Below are 9,772 nucleotides of genomic sequence, written 5' to 3'. Positions count from 1 at the left end.
ACAGGGGAAAAAAGACTGAAAAAAAATTGGGATCACCACAGCAAATCCAAAAGGGGCCCAATTTGGGAGACTGAATCTTGAATGTGGGGGTTTCATTCATCTGTCACTTGAGATCTGTTTCAATTAAAGTTTTTGGAGAAGATTATATTAGCCTGAGAGGCCTTGCCTTTTAATGTGCACTTAGATATCATTAGATAGATTATCTATAAACAAGACACGCTCGATTGCACAATGCTATCACTGAAAATGAAAACACATGAATCAAAAAATGGCTGAGGGCAGCAACCTTTCAAAAGTAGAGGCATTAAACTGTATGCTCAAAGGTGAATTTTATTCCTCTGCACTCTTATACTAACTTGAATTTGAATTCAAAATTCTACTACAAATCTGGGAAAAATTTTTATGAAAGATCTACTTACTAAACACATTGCAACACTACAGCCCCTGTAGTTAGTCCTGCCCTGTCACCGCCCAGGGACTTGGGCTCTTGCCTGTCTGTATGCAGCTTGCCCACTCTTCATGCAGTTTTCCAGGGGCTCCAAATTCTTTCCATTGGTGACCTTACACTGGTTTGGTGTGAATGAACCTGCTCTAAAAGATGGCACAAACCTTCCAGAGTGAACCCCTGCATTTTTCCTGGTGATCACAGAATAGTCTCTGGGGCCCTGTATTTCTGGTTAAAGAATGGCAAAAGCTGCCATCACAACAGCACTGAGGGTATACTCACACTGGCAATTCAATGTTTCTCCGCATGTAACCCTGCAAAGTCTAGTTCATTTGACTAGTAAATTCATTGTTCAGTAGCATATGGAAACAGTGTGATCGCTAAATGTCCTGAGCTCAGAAAACAGATATGATGTCAATGATGCAACAAGTCAGATAGTACAATTCTCATTTCTTTTACCATCTTTTGAGTTAAAAACAGATTTTATTCTAACCTTACCAAGAATGTGGAATTGTAGTGGCAAAAAAGCTGCAAATTCCTCCCTATTAACATCATTATTCTCTGTAAAAATCTTCTCGTGACGCGTAAGATTAACAGCAAACGCTATGTTGCACACTCAATAAATCTGTAAGAGGTAGAGCGTTATCCTACCCTACAATACTCCAAAACAACAAATAAGTAAAATCATTTTGAAGTGCATGCTATCACTCCGTGTTCAGACCTTGTTTTGGCTTTACACAAAGTGCATGGTGATGACAAAAGCGTCTCGGCCCTGAATGTTAAGTGCAGTGTGAGTGCGGGCCCAAATCGATGAGTAGGGAAGGGAGAATAATCACACTTGGGCATGGTAAGAAACAAATACCAAGTGTGAGTTCACCCCTTACTCTATGTGTAATGCTAATGTTTTTTCTCTTCTAGCTCATCCTGATGTGGCTGTTCTCTATTGTTTTCACTTCTTACATGTTTAATAAGTGGTAAAAATTACCTTTCTGGAATTGTTGATTTGTGACGGAAAGTACAAAACCTAGACTGGAATTGAAAATTTCCAGCAGCTGATGTGATTTTGCACTAAAAGGGATTGAGAAGTGATTATTTTTGTAAACTGTATATAAATTTAGGTTCAAGCCAAAAGAAAGACAAGACACATACGATATGCTGGCATTTCAATGAATGCTCTGATAACAAACCCATCATTGCTTCTTCACATTAAAGCACACAGTAAACTGCTATAATTTTTCTAATTTCTACTGCCAGAGAATGTGCAATTTTAAAATGTCACTTAGCATTAAAAAGTCATCTGCCCACAATGTCTGTAAACAAAAATAGACCATGAATCACATAATTTACTTTATAGGATAGGCAAGTCATTGCAGATTTTCTTGTTTCCATGATGTGAATGACTGGTGAAGAATCAAGCATCCAGTTTTGTTAATGGTTTAGCTGCTTAATAAATATAGGAAGAATTGAAAATGTACAACTTTCCAAGAACCAATGTTGCGTGAAAGTTAAGAAAAAAGTGATTGTCTGTTGCCTTATCTCAAGAAAAAGCTGTTCACATCACTCAATCCCTGGCTGTAATGATGAAGGACAATCCACCACGTCTTCTCCGGTGCTTGCACTGGCTTCCATCGCCACCAGGACTTTTTGACATATTTACCTGTGTTGTTCTTGATGAAGATAAAGAAAATGGTATTGATTACGCTATTAATCATAGCAAAACATTCAACCACATAGTAGAGAGACACTGAGTGAGTCACCTTGAGAAGCAGGCTGGGGAAGAAGTCCTGACAATAGAAAAGGTATAGTATGGTGTCCAGCACAGGATATACATGGTCAGAATACCCACTAAGACCAAAACCGTTTTCCTCCTAGCCCTCAGGCGTTCTGGCTGTCCGCCTGGATCCCTGGAAGGTCCTAAACCAGAGCTGACGCATATTGAATGTAGCAACAGGACATGGCCACTACTGGGAGAAAGAACTCCACAGCAAACAGAAAAGAAAGTAGGATTTGTAAAAGAGTGCTTTATCAGCTGTCCAAATCTGAACACAATACACTTTGTGGTTTGTCACTCCTGAGCTTCCTTGAATGTACCAAACATGGTCTCAGTGGTGAAGTAGGCCGATGGGAGGGCAATGAGAATGGAGATGAGCCAGACTCCAGCTAGCACACAATAAGCTGTCTGATACTTCATGCAGGTTTCAATGGATGCACAATCACCAGGTACCTGCAGGTAAGGGTAAAAACGTAAGGCACAAAAGACATTGAGATTTTTCCAGTTTTGCCAACTGTAATGCACCATTTTTAGAAACAAACTCACCAAACTTGCAAGCTGTTTTCATAGATTCAGCTTTGCAGAATAGACCTTACTCCAGGTGATCGTTGTCAATTTCCAATCCCTACCATACACACAAACTTTGTCAGATATGCTGTTACCTTGTTGGATTTTGGGGATTTGTAAACACCAACCCTAGTCTGGAGTCAGGGCTGAGGCAGGGCCAACCCATAGCATTAGCTTCATAATATACTGACTATGGATTCTTTGCATAGACCAAGTGCTGGGCCTGTGGCATAATTATCTATAAAACCACACCATCTGGACAGTGAATTGTTATGAGAGCCCCAACCCTGCAGGAGTTCTTAATCCTGTGATGACAGGCACTGTTGAATGAAGCTGGTTTCGAGTGTTGAGTGCTATTACATGTGTTAAAAACATCCAAGCAACTGGCATTGGAAAAACATGACCATGATTATAATTATGGATGAATGATTTGTTTAGTATAATTAACTCCCACCTATTTGTACATCTTCTGCATCTGCAATTCTTGTTTGGAGTCATGGAGAGCCACAGAGGATCAAACATTGACAGAATGCCAGTCCATCACATTCTAGGGCACTTAATGGCTGGTAGTTGCCCTAATAGCCTGTTCTTAAATAGTGGAGACAAGAATGCTGAGGAAGAATACAAATCTGTACAGAGGGTACTTCAATTTAAAACAGAATTAGAGTCCAAGTGATGTGCTTTGCAGATTCTGGCATACCAAGGCAAGATAAACTTAATTTTTTAATACTAGCTCCTTGCTTTAAAACCAAAAGTGCAATAAGGGTGTTCTTCGCAGTACACTTGGGCTATCCAAGTTAAATTTAAAAAACTGCAGTTCACTCCTTCTTCAGAAAATTGCATGAAAAATAAATATAACTTTCTATAGAGTGGAAGAATACAAATCCCTACATTTCAGCTGTCTGCAATATAAAATGCTGACATTCTGTATGTGTTCATTTGAAGGATATTATTTAGATGCAAAAATATAGTCTAGTTTTGTACTTCACTGATGGCTTTATATTATTTATGCAGCAGTGAAAAAATATAGATTTTTTCTCTAAAATAAAAAATCCCAAGTTGACAACCTTGCTGCCGGTCCCACAGTGGCTACTTATATAGTCTGAGAACCAGACGATATTAACAAAGAGCACAATAATATGAAATCCAATGAAAATGCTGAGCTATCTGCAATAAGACAGCACAAATATGATTTAGCAGTTTAATTAAATGCAATCTCCATATCTCTTAAATCAATGTGCTGTCTGCACAACTTTTCTCCAATAAGCACAAGAGTTGATTATTATTTTTTTTTCCATGTCAGATGTCTGCATGCATAATTTGTCTTGTTTGTGTGCAGTCGACTCAAATAGCCTTCTTCATGTCAGGCAATAAATCAAAGAAACCTGAGAAACAATGCAATGCTGATATTAGACTTGTCAAGTGCTAAATAGTTTTGTAATAATTAGATTATGAGCTGGATCAATGAGTGCGTTTACACATACACACAAAACTAGCATAAGGTGAGTAACCCAATTAAGGCAGAAACCTGAGCTCTTAAAACACGTGCAAGTTCACTTACGGAGTTCTCCCTTCAGGAAATGCTCTAATGTGTTAAAAAAAAAACAGACATCAATGGCCACCGTGAATCCTGTGTCTCCTGAAGAGTAAGGAGTAACAGTAACTTAGTTACATTACCCATTACTTATAAGAAAAAATAAAAATAAATGTTATATAATATGTATATGATATATATAATATGTATATATAATTATGTATAATAAAATGTAATGCATTAAAAACCGTGTTACTTTCTTTGTTATTTTTCTTCTTTGTATAAAAATATTCACATTTAAGTAGCCAGCTTTTTGTTATTAAATGCTAAGTCCATATATGAACCTTCATAAACTGAACAGAAACATTGCCAAACCTTATAATTTTGATGTGTTTTAAATATGTGTGTCTTTCACGTACTGTGTTGTAAATTACATCCACCGCTTTATAATTCCCTGACCTGAGCCATCAAAAGATTTCCTGTATAATCACTGATCACACTTTTAAACATATCTATAGCAAATAGCTAGATTAAGACTGAACAGATATTTTAGGTTTCTGCTCTTCTGATTTAGTACTACTCTTTTCTTCTTGGTTGCGTTGCTGAGTGATGTAACAGTACATATGCTTCTAGCCTTATATCCAGTACTGCTGGGATAATAATAATGCAAGTATTCTTACTTCAATAAAATAAGTATTGCTTAAGTTACTCATTACTGTACTTTAAAAAGTAACTGGTCAACATAACACACCTTACTTTTAGAATGTTACTCCCGACACTGCTTCCGAGATTGTGCTACTGAGTGTATCACTGTGCGTTCAGCTCATTGACATAAATTTAACGAGTTCTGAAATATTGAGACAGATTATTTAATGCAGGAGAAGGAATAATGTCATCACTCCAGGAAACACTACAACCATCGGCATTTTCAGTACAATAACCACCAAGTCTAAGCCAAGTGGTATCTGAATCCTTTTGTTCTCACTAAGGACCCATCACCTCAACTCCCTGATAATGCATCCCTACAGCCCTTCACCCAATAGCCACATATAGCCTAACACAGCTTAATTGAATATAAAAATAAAAACAATTCTTGGTGCACAGCATGTATTGTCTATATATATCATACATACAAAATAAAGTGAAATTCCCAGGATGCACTGCCAAAAAACTGCTTTGGTGTGTTTAGTGAGAAGCCAAGCAAATGACACCTTTGGCTAATTAAAAGATTACAATATGCAAGCTTTCAAGGCCACTCAGACCCTTCTTCAGGTAAAGATTACATATTATAATCATTATAATCATTCAGGATTTTTCAGTACAAGTAAAAGATCAAACACTAATCTGAAACTGTCAGTACTCCATTATCTCATTTAGCTAAAACACAGTACTGAAACTTACATGATATTTCCACTTGGAATACAAAGTACACAGCCAGCATCAATTTGACATCGAGAAAGGGAACACGCAAGGTGGCACATCGAGGATGGAGTGATCTGTGCGTGAATGTTTATAAACACGGCAGACCTGACAATGTATGCAAATGTAAGAATTAACAGTGGGCTTTATTTTGAAAATGGAAGGACTTGTGGATTGTGATACTTAGCAATGAAATGAGGTGCTTTAAAAATATATATATATATACTGCTCAAAAAATTAAAGGAACACTTTTAATCAGAGTATAGCATCAAGTCAATGAAACATCTGGGTTATTATTTCTGGTCAGTTAAGGAGCAGATGGGGTTGTTAAACAGTTTCAGCTGCTTTGATTTTAATGGAATTAACAACAGGTGCACAAGAGGGGTAACAATGAGATCACCCCAAAACAGGAATGGTTTAATAGGTGGAGGCCACTGACATTTTTCCCTCCTCATCTTTTTCTGACTGTTTATTCACTAGTTTTGCATTTGCTACAGTCAGTGTCACTACTGATAACATGAGGCAATACCTGAGCCTACAGAGGTTGCTGCAGGTAGTCCAACTCTCCAGGATGGCACACCAATATGTGCCATTGCCAGAATGTTTGCTGCAGCACAGTCTCAAGGGCATGGAGGAGATTCCAGGAGACAGGCAGTTACTCTAGGAGAGCTGGACAGGGCCATAGAAGGTCCTACCCCATCAGCAGGACTGGTATTTGCTCCTTGGGCAAGGAGGAACAAGGATGAGCACTGCCACAGCCCTACAAAATGACCTCCAGCAGGCCACTGGTTTGAATGTCTCTGACCAAACAATCAGATACAGACTACATGAGGGTGGCCTGAGAGCCCAACGTCTTCTAGTGGGCCCATGCTCACAGCCCAGGACCATGGAGCTCGATTAACATTTGCCATAGAATACCAGAATTGTCAGGACCACCACTGGCACACATGTGCTTTTCACAGATGAGAGCAAGTTCAACCTGAGCACATATGACAGACATGAAAGGGTCTGGAGAAACCATGGAGAACGTTATGCTGCCTGTAACATTGTTCAGCATGACCAGTTTGGTGGTGGGTCAGTGATGGTCTGGGGAGGCATATCCAAGGAGGGACGCACAGACATCTTCAGGCTAGACAAGGGCACCTTGACTGACATTAGGTATCGGGATGAAATCCTTGGACCCATTGTCAGACCATATGCTGGTGCAGTGGGTCCTGGGTTCCTCCTGGTGCAGCATAATGCCCGCCTCATGTGGCAGAGTATGCATATGAATTGAGTACGGCTAAATTGAAATGCTGGCACTTCTAATTTTTTATTCTTTGCTTTCATTTGCATCCTTTCCTGACTAAAGAAATATAAACATCTCTTCTTTTAGTTAATATACACAATTACATCTTTGATCTAATTCCCCACTTTTAAAACCCATTTATTCAGGGAAGAAGGATTGTTTCTAACTTGTGCTTGATGCAGCTGGAACAGTAGAATAGCCTCTGGTTCCTGTGTCCCTAAAGTAGACTAAAATGCTTTAATAATAGTTGTATGGCTTTACTGAGTAATGGATCTTTATGTTTTGAGTTTATTTTGACAGCAATGGATAGATGGCTAAACTAATTAAAATGCCAGTCCGATGCTGGTCAAATATCTCTGGAGTGTGGATGTAATTGAAAGACTATTCCATTTGACCCTCCCTAAACCATCTGCTCCCCCCCTCACTCATGAGGAGAATTCAGCATCCAGTAAAGAATGAATATGTGTCCAGCTCTAGAAAATGAACAAATCTTAAAATTAGTTTGCAGTCCTGTCCAGGAAGCTGGCTGACTGAAATTGAAAACATGGTTTGAGGACACCTGTGAAATCAAGAGGAAGTGATTTTAGGACTAAAGAGGTGGGAATCTGTAAGAATTACCAAGACATGTAATTAAAGCAGAAGCCCTGACAGCCTTTAAGAAGTATCTGGATGAGATATTGGGATCATGTAGTTATTAGCTACACAAACAAGGTTAATGGGCTGAATGGTCTCCTCATGTTTGTCAAATTCTAATGATCTTATTAGTTGCTATAAAAAGAGCCCTTTCTTTGGGTACAGATAGCTGCATCTATACCAAGATGATGACTTGTATGACTGCACGATCAGATTAAAAAGCTGTGACTTGAAAGCAAGGCCCATTGGCAGACATGTGCAGTCACATTCATGTTTTCATTTGCTCCACTGTTTTCTCAGCAGCAGTTCATTCTAATGGTCCAGACTGCTGTGAATTACTAGCCAAATCAATATGAAACAGCTTTACACATACTGTATATAATTTTATAGATTCTTGAAAAATGCCACATTCTACAATGTAGTACACTCCTTCATGATTGTGGTGGTATACTATGTGAGTGTTTCTGATTTAATTATCTATATAATAAAAGCCCAGCGCCGTGTCCATGTCCTGGTCCGCGTTCCTTTTGGCTGTATAGCCGCAGCGTAGCCCAAGTCCGTCCCCTCTCAGAATTCCTAAGCTTACCCACTCCGTTCTTTCCTTTTGCTTTTATTTTTCCTGTTCCTGAAAATCTTTTAAAACAAAAGTAAAGAAATAGACAGAGTGTCACATTAACGTCTTCTCCCTCTGCCTATAAAATAATCAATAAAATGAAATAAAAAAATCACGAAAGAAACAGAAACCACAACCTACCCTTACAGCGTCCACCGCGCTTCTGGCGTTACAGCCAAACACGTGGTGTATGCAGGTTATGAGGTGTGACGCAAATTAACGCCCGTACTAGATTATACTGTTCATATACTATTAACTATTTACAGGGATCAACGCTTTTGGGGAAGTTCATAACAAAAAAAAAAATTAAATTATAAATAACATGTGCACTTGAGTATTTAGAGCCCCACATCTGAGTCGGATGGTACCCCTGGTCACCAATTCATGTGTTTCACTATGCCCACTATGCCTTTCTGTCTTCAGCTACCCATGTGCACTTGTACGGAGGAGAACTTACGGAACAATGCCGAAACGAGACGCAGCTAAACCTGCTGCTGCGAGAGAGGACACATTACAGCGTGATCACGAAGCAAAGAGGCAAAGGCGTGACAGTCGCTCGCAAGAAACGGACACTCCGCATTCACACAGATTAGCTCAACGACGTGTCTCTGCCGCACAACGAAACGCAACTGAAACCCCTACAGAGAGAGAAGACAGATTACGCCGTGATCGCGAAAGAAAGAGGCAAAAGCATGCCAATGAGACACCCGACGAGAGGTCCACGATTGAGTCCTTCAACTGTGGTCATCCAACGCGCAGCGTACGCGCATCAAGTTGCTAGTCTATATTATATTAATTGTACGCCATAATAATAACAGACTGTGTGGTTGTGTCTCTCTGTCTTTAGAAAAAAAAGACATGTTACATGAAAACTGAGTCAATAATTTTATATTTTTTTAGATTGACAAGTGTCCAATCTGTATTTATCCAGTGCACTTTGAGCCATTTAAGATTCTCTGCTACAAGTCTGGATACTGAAGTATGAAGTGTAATAGAAGACTGTAGGAATAAATAATCAAGTATGTGAAGGACGCTGATGGTAATAAAGTTGTGAGGTGCACATGGAATGATGCAGAGAACCATTAATGAATGTCAGTCATTGCTGTGTACTTTGTTTATCATCATTAAACTGGGTGTATACAATTAGTGTAATTCTGGAATATCCTTAAAGTGATAATTACAGTATCTGCAGAAGCCACTTACATTATTTGTTTTATCTTATTTCAGTTCTGAACTATAAAGTAACTCTTTAGAATATTTAAATCTCAGTTCAACCATCAACTGGGCAGCAGGCTGAAATACACAATGCCACAGATTCCCACTAACCTGTCAACAGCAAATGCCAGTAATGCATTTGTAGACACGTGAGAGACACAGTTCCAAATAGTTGACTGAAGAACAGAGCAGCTGACCAAAGCTCCAGGACAACTCTTTCACCACATATAGTCCATTTCAAAGGGCAGCAAATAACTGCAACTATCAAGTCAGAACAGCCAGGTTGT

At 39.0% G+C, this 9,772-nt stretch overlaps 1 pseudogene; it reads right to left on the bottom strand.

Annotated features, from left to right (window-relative positions):
- Positions 1–1,977: 1,977 nt before the first annotated feature.
- LOC120519514 lies at positions 1,978–9,768 on the bottom strand (annotated as a pseudogene).
- Between the last annotated feature and the right edge of the window lie 4 nt (positions 9,769–9,772).

The sequence above is a fragment of the Polypterus senegalus genome, unplaced genomic scaffold (genome assembly GCF_016835505.1).
Source record: "Polypterus senegalus isolate Bchr_013 unplaced genomic scaffold, ASM1683550v1 scaffold_9688, whole genome shotgun sequence".
NCBI lineage: Eukaryota > Metazoa > Chordata > Cladistia > Polypteriformes > Polypteridae > Polypterus > Polypterus senegalus.
This window is presented reverse-complemented; position numbering and strand designations above follow the sequence as displayed.